Here is an 8,319-nt window from a genome sequence, read left to right on the forward strand (position 1 = left end):
AGGCATAGTCTCAGTTGAACTCAGAGCTCACCGGTCTGGATAGTCCAGCTAGCCAGCTTGTTGTAGGGATCCTTCATCCAGCCTTCTAAGCACTGAGATTACAGGCAGGCTGACACACCTGTCTAGATCTGAACTCAGATCCTCATGCTTGCACAGCAAGCAAGTTACCCACTGAGCTGTATCCCCAGTCCCACTGACCAATTATTGGCAAAGTCAATCTTTTACTTTTAGAAGTTAAACAAAGAAAACCCCTGCAAACACACACCTTTGTGCCCAGTGACATTTCATCTGACCCATTCTCATTCACTTACTGTAAGGACATGCAGCTGGCATGATGGTTCTGTGCGTAAAGGTGCTTGACATGCAAATGTGTACCTGAGTTCAGTCCCCAGAACCCGCGTAATGGTGGAAGAGAAGAGTGCTTCCACATAGCTGTCCTCTGACCTCTGCATGCACACTACCCACACTATCCCCTTCACACTTTAAAAACAATTTAAAAATCTGAAAACGACCTGAGCAGACCTGACACCGTGACCCTGGATTATGTAGGCTACAATATAGAGTGACATTTGATCATTCGGCAGACAGCTTAGGATTGAAACCAATCCCTTCAGCAAAACAATTGCACAGCCCTGGATCAAGCCAGGTTCAAGTCCAGCATGTAGAGTCATGGTACTGCTGGATATAGGCCAGCCACTCTCCTGCTTCTCTTATTATAAAAATCCACTAGGCCCAACACTAGGCCTGCACAATGGATTCTTCAGCAGCTGGGGCAAGCTGGGTCACTAGCATGCTTTTGTGCAGATAGAGCAATACCAGAGAATGCCGTTCATAATATTCAGCGCTTTATTTTCTCACTTCTGGAGGCTGCAAAGTCCAGGATCAAAGTACTGCCCTGGGTGAGGGTCTTCTTGCTATGTCGGTACAGGGTGGGAGGTGGAAGGACATGACTTTGGGAAAGCTGACCCCTTGCCGGAAACGTTTTTAATTATTGCCCCTTATGGGAGTGTGGGTGTTTCCAGGTTCTTGGCCTCTCATCCACACCCAAAGGATTGAAAAGAGGGGCCCAAGTGGATTTGCAAAGAAGCAAGGTGACTTCATTTTCTGTCATTTACTTTAGAGTAAAGCACTAGTAGAGATTGGAGAGGCACAGACTGTCAAGACTGACACAGGCCTCCTGAGTGGGAGTACTCACCAGCCCTGGGTACAGCCTGGTGACACTGTAAGTTCTAGAGGAAGAAGGACTGGTTACTACTGACGCCCTTTGGATGGTCCTCCATTTTGATGAGACTAGGCCAGATCCATTTTTTCCTACTGCACATGTACCTTCCCATAACATGACTGACTTTAACCATATACACACCCAATTATGCATATACACAAGATGGTAAATAGGAAATGCAAAGCTCTTTAAAAACTCAGTTGAAGGATATGGTTTGCCTTAGTGTGCCTGTACCTCAAACCAATTCGTGCTGGACTGACCTTTCTGTTCTTTGAATGTTACCCCCTACCCCTATTCATCCCATATAGCAGGAATACATTTAAATAAAAATTATCTCAGTTCAATTGTTGTTAGGGGCTGAAAAAATTACACTACCATTCAGAGATGGATAAACGTGTGTCCAAAGCAGGTTGGCCTTCCGAGGGTTTGAGGTAGTTAAGTGAATTATTTGAAGAAGGCTGTGTGTGCGTAGTATGCACAGATAAAGGAGCTAAGCTGCCTTGTATTTTATTACAAGGGGAAGTATTGTGATGAGCATAACCCTGAACCAAACATAACCATAACCCCAGGCTCAACTCTTTTCTATGCTTGCCTACCTCATAATGCTATTGGTCTCTTTGTAAGTGTGGAGAGCAGAGGTTCTAAACGCCTCTGACTGGGCCCTGGCTCACACCTCTACATTGGGAATTTCATTTCTATCACATGGATCTCTTGAGGACAGCATTCAAACCACTGCACCAGGATATGATGCAATGACAGGTGAGTCACCTGTCCCCAGTGTGACTCCACCTTTTCGGGGCACTTGGCTCTTATGACTGTCATCTCTACAAGAAGCCTCCCCGTCTCCCCTTATCGGAGAAAGGCCTGGAGCTCAGTGAGCTTTTCTATGTTGTTACAGCCCATAGGTCCCAACAGCCAATCAGCTCTACTCAAGGAAGAAAGGGGTGGGGAAAATGAAAGTATGCAAGTGCCCCTCAAACAGGAGAACAGGACGTTGTTAAGAAATAGCAATGTTGGTTGGGGATTTAGCTCAGTGATAGAGCGCTTGCCTAGCAAGCGCAAGGCCCTGGGTTTGGTCCCCAGCTCCGGAAAAAAAAATAGCAATGTTTAACTTGCTAGTTAACCATTCATTGGTCTTGGAGATGACTTCTTTAGCTGGAGAGGTTTAGGGTTCTAAGCCTCTTGCAGAAAGAGCCCCTGTACTCCCCGAAGCAGTCTGACTTGAACCCTGTCTCTGGTTGTACTTTGGGAATTCCCTTAAAACAAGCACTAAATCCCTGTGACACTAACCCATCACTCTCCAAGCCTTCATCCAAGTCATACATTGCAACAGGAGCTCATGTCACCAATGGGAGTCTAACTAGCCTCTACAAATAAATACAGTCTGCTTTCAAAGCAGAAGAGCAGCCTTTGAGATATCCGAGACAAATACATGATGATGGGTGTTTAAGTCAATGAGATATCCGAGACAAATACATGATGATGGGTGTTTAAGTCAAACATATACAACAGCTCGAAAAGGTACTATATGTCTGACAGCTGTGTAGCCCTGGCGAACTGATTCCCAAGCAGAACTTAGTGGCTATCCTGGAGCTAAAACACCAGCTCCCTGTAGGGTAGTGACAGTATCAACCTCTTCTAGGTGGAGACATACTAAGGGCAGATTTGTGTGGTTAGTTCATGGTTTCATGCATGGCTGGATAAGAGGATGTTCAAAACATTTATGGTGTAGAACTGTAGCTTTTGTATGGAGACAACATCAAGGATAGGAAAAAACTGGATTCCCAATAGATGTGAGACAAACAGGTTGGGCCGGGAAGATGTAAGAGTTTGATGGAAATGTTGAAGATGCAGTTTGGAGTCTCTGAGGCTGCCATGCCTTTGGCAGTCAGAACAAAGCACTGTTTCTCTTACTCATCCAGATCCATGGCTATAGAAACAACACCAAGACCTTACTTACAATGACCACTGGCCTCTGACCTCCCTTTCCTCTGGGTTATCTCTTCCACCCCATTGCTTCATTAACTCTTCCGTGATGCTCACTTTTAAGGCCACGGGAGATCCTTATCTACTTCTTCTGAATAAGTTAAGGATAGGAGTGGGTGTCTACGGTAGAGTGTTTGCTTTGAATTTGCAGGGCCCCAGACTCAATCCTCAGTACTGACTTCCCAAAAGAACCCAAAAGTTGACGAACGTTTATGACTTGTTCTACTGGTGGTAGGAAATATAGCTGACTAATAGGAAATGCCCTTTGTAAAGCAACCACTCTAAAGTGTACAGCATTTGGTGCCCAGCCGTGAATCACTCAACAGCAGGGTTGTAACCCGAGAAAGGCTGTGGCTGGAAGGCACTTACACAAAGCAAGAGGCAAGAGATACAGAGGTCCATTCAAGAGTAGACACCAGATGCACGAGGCTGCTGCTCACACGGCCTGTGCACTGTGTCAGTAAGAACTGTAACTACCCTGTAACCAAAACGTTTCTTATTGTCTCAAGTGCTGTGTGCTGTGCACAAATGCATGCGCTGGACTTCCACAGGACTGCCTGCAGCAGACTGGTCCCCACGCTGTGAGCAACTGCACTTGGATCACATACTGTCATGTCACGAGGAGACAGATTGTCCAGCCCCGTTGCCATCTTTGATTTAAGATTACTTATTTGGAGTGTATCTCAGGTGCACACATGTCACGGTGTTCGTGTGGGATTCATAGGGCAACTTACTAAAGCCAGTTCTCTCTTCCTACCGGGGGACTCCTGGGATGGAGCTCACACTGTTACACTTGTGTTAGGCTTGGCAGCAAGTGCCTTCGCCCACTGAACCACCTTGCCAGGCCTCTGTTACAATCTCGAAAGACCGTTTCATGGTCTGATGTGACTCACTGTTGACCTGTGTGTGATCATGCAGACATGCAGTGTGTACTCTGCAGTTGAATGTGTATCTGTGTGCATGAGCACGCATGCTCTGAGCTACTCTAGGTTGTGTGAGCATGGCTTTTTGTAGGCTGTGCCTTGTGTTCAGTGACTGCATTTTATAAGCATCTTTGGGTCCACTTTGAAGAAGAGGTGGACTGTACCCTTGGGTGTACCTACAGACCACAGGGTCAGGCACCACCCAACCAGCACAGACTAATAAGGGACTTCTTCCTGGGAGTAGAAGGAAGACACCCTACAAATTTATTGTGGTGACTTGCAACTGTGAGAACACTCCCCTCCCCCCCAAATATTAGGCACACCAGAGGAAAGACGGCAATTCCCTTCCTAGGATCCCATAAACTAATGGACTCCTAAGACTATGATGTCATAGCCCCACAGCAATTTACCACTGAGTGTCTGGTGTTTGTACCAAAGACAGACAAGAAGAAAACTCTCAACTGTCCCTGGGGCTTCGGGTCAGGACCCCCATGGTTGACATGGCCCACTCAACTGCCCATCTGTCTACTTTGTGCCTGAGTTGGTGAGAAGGAAGGTTTAGTACATGGTCCTGAGTGCTCTGCTGCCTGCTCTTAAAGCCCCTTTCAGCCTTGCAACTGGACTCTGAGGCTCTACTCTCAAGTCTTGACTCCAGCAGCTCCAGTAGCAGCTTCCTCTCGGCATGGGTGTGGTCTATTATTGTCTCAATACAGACTCACTCAGCCACTTCGGGAACATTTTGGACTCTGTTGCATTCCCTTTAACCATATATGTGCACATGGGCTTATAGATATATTTACTGTCGGCTCTGGGATGGAGTTAGTGTTAGTAACCAAGACTGGGGTAAAAGAGGCTGCATTCTCTTCAGCCAGGTTATCAAGGTAGGTGGGATAATCAGGCAGACTATTGCCACTGAAATGACTGAACCTTGTGAGTTTATTGTTATTGAATAAATACTAACACCATGCGAAGACACAAACATGTTTGTGTTTCTGGTATAGTGTACTCATGAAAGTGAGTGTGTTAAAATATATGATGTTCATACTTTTCTGCAAACTATTTTTCCCACTATCCTGTGAACAGTTAGGCTATTTCAGAATGTCCATTAGACTTTTGGCGTCTCACACTCAAAATATCAACGCCAACTTCATCCACTCTAACCAACTCCTAACACAAAGCCAGGCCTACCTTGTTCGTTTCTTTATTTCTTTGGTATATTTCAAGTCCATAGCAGGGACGTGGACACCCGATAGCCCAGTTAAATGAATAAGTCCAGGGGCACTCTTGGACTGGACTCTTGTTTCTGAAGGCTATGAGTCAGGCATGGTGTCTCAATCAGTGTTACTGCTATAAAGAAGCACCACGATCACAGCAACTCTTATAAAGGAAATGTTTTATTGTGACTGGCTTACAGGTTCAGAGGTTTAGTCCACTGTAGTTGAGACAGGAAGTGTGGCAGCACGCAGGCAGACATGGTGCTGGAGAGGCAGCTGATCGGTAGGGAGCAGGGAGAGTGACAGGGGGCTTGGCTTGAGCTTCTAAAATCTCAAATCCTCTCCTCCCAGCCACCATGCTTCATTCAACAAGGCCATACAATCATTACTACACTTCCAATAATGCCATCCCCTATGAGTTTTGGGGGGCCATTTTCATTCAAAATACCACATGTGTCTTCTGGGCTCCTGTCATGGAAGTGGTAGAAGGACCTTCCCAGGCTGAGGTCATCTAGACTTAGTAGGTGGGGGTAGGGACTTAGTAGGTGCTGTAAGCAGTTTTTGACTTCTGGCTAGAAGGTTGCCTTTAGTGTATACAGCAGGTACTTCTTTATTGGGGCAGCTGACTGATATCAGAGAGCAAGCAGCAGAAGTAGGGAAGGGGGAGAGAACAGGAGAGTGAGTAGAGGAAACAAAGGAGGGAAGACATAGCCTTTCCTAGAAGTGACCCAGTCACCTCAGTGGGAGAGGTTGTTCTCAGTCCTGCCGGGACTGAATGCCCCAAGGGTAAGGTGCTACCCAAGGGAGCCTCCCCTGCTCTGAGGAGACAGGGAGTGGGTAATGGCAGGAGGTTTTTGTAAGGGTGGGAGGGGGACTGCAATCAGGATGTAAAGTGAATAAATAATTTTTTAAAAGTGACCCAGTCTTAGAAAGGACGTGCTGTTGCTCTGTGTCTTCGTGTGGGTGGGATTCCATAGTATTACAGTACTAAGCACAAGACTAGGATGTGTGTGGAGAACCACTCTTCACAATAACCTACTAACTCTTTTACGGTGACTGGAAGGGGAGAGCAGAAAGACTCCAAACACAAAGATAAGATGGAAATGTTACTGTGCTGATTGGATCAGTACATACTGCATGGGCACATCATGCTGTACCCTATAAAAACACATAACTATTAAGTAGCAATCAAATGATTTTTAAAATGTTGAAAGAGATGGAAAGTACCCCGATTTGATCATTACACACTGTATAGATGCATCCAGTTATTGTACTGTACTCCAGACGTTTGTACAGTTAAGATAATAATTCATATTTTAAAGGAAAAAGCAAGTCTAGATTTTCTTTTTTTCCTTTTTTTTAGACAAAAAATATCTGGGAGCATGGAGGAGACTTTCCTGTCATGTAATGGGTCAATAGAGAAGAGGTATGAGGAAGGGCCCACTTGAGAGAATGTCTTTTAGAGCAAGCAACAGAAGTGCCAAATGGGAGACCAAGGAAGATAAGGAGACCTTGATGGGCACAAACAGGAGTGTAGAAGTGGGTGCCTGGCGAGGGAAGGAGGTGTTGACAAGAATGGGTGCTGCATACTGGGTTTTGAAATCTTGAGCAACTTCCCTAAGACCACATAGCACGTCAGAGACAGCACAGAAGAGGATTTGGACCTCAGTTTAGCTAATGTTCAATCCGCATTTAGGCCACGCCCGTGTCTGGAAAGAATCTACTAGGAACGATGAGCCAGCACTGCCCGGGGGCAGCAACCCATGTCTCAGCTTCTAAGACTCTCGGTCTAATACCAGGACAGTACTGAGGACATGGGGACAGTCCTGCAGCGACAACGCAACCATGAGTTCTTTGCTGTGATGACAGGGACTGGACCGTCTCTTCTGTCACCAGGAAAGTAAACTACAGCTGGCCCTACCCTGTTAAAGCATGCCCGGTCAGATGCTTCTTTCTGCAGTGTTCCCACATCAGTCCTGGGAAGAACGAGGAGTCTGGGCAAGTCCTTGGATCCGCAGTCACTACAGGCTCAGGGCTGCAGGTTCTGGATCCTCACTCACTCGGTCACCATTGCTTCTGGCATCTGCTTCACACTGGGTTGACACAGCTCCTTGTTTTCTTTCCTGATTTTTAGCTTTGTGTCACCCGCCTCACGAGTTCTGGCTGGTGGGAGCGTGTTCATTAAAGTTCCAACAAGATGGCTCAGTAGGTAAGAGCAGGCACGATGAGGGAAAGATCTGACAGCATAAATCTGATGGCCTGAGTTTGATCCCCAGAACCCACCGTGGAAGGAGAAAACAGACATTTGAAAATTGTTATCTAACTTATGTGCATGCATATCCATGTGTCCACACAGACATACACATACATACCCCATACCATATACATAAATGTACACATGCACACATATGTGATGATGATGATGATGATGGTGATGATGATGATGATGATGATGATGGTGGTGGTGGTGGTGATGATGATGGTGGTGGTGGTGGTGGTGATGATAAATTAGAATAGTCTATGGCTGGATAATGTGCATTACTACATAATTGAGTTCAAAGGACACATCAGCTAGTGTCACAAGCAGAGCTACAAGTCCTTTTATCTTTTGTCTTTTTGATTGTCTATATCCTAGGATGCTTGAAGATAGAAGTTGGTCACTACAGTGACATCTCTCCTGTCAGTCGGTAGTCATGTCCGAGCTCTGGATTTCATTTCTGTTCCTTCCCTACAGGACTCTGCACACTCAGTTCTAACTGTCAGCTCTGTGCCTTGACTCCCTTAGAGGCCTCCGACTGTGGAAGTCACATCCACTCTCCTTCCTGGAAGAACTGTACTCTGTGGGGGAGAATATACTCCTTATCCCATTATCAGCCTTATCCCAGTCTCTTGCTTGAACTGTGAAACGAGGAACTGAGCGACAATCTGCCAGCTTCCAACCCCATTCTCAATGTCCTGGATATCCAATTCCTTT

This window comes from Rattus rattus, chromosome 3 (assembly GCF_011064425.1).
Source record: "Rattus rattus isolate New Zealand chromosome 3, Rrattus_CSIRO_v1, whole genome shotgun sequence".
Classification (NCBI taxonomy): domain Eukaryota; kingdom Metazoa; phylum Chordata; class Mammalia; order Rodentia; family Muridae; genus Rattus; species Rattus rattus.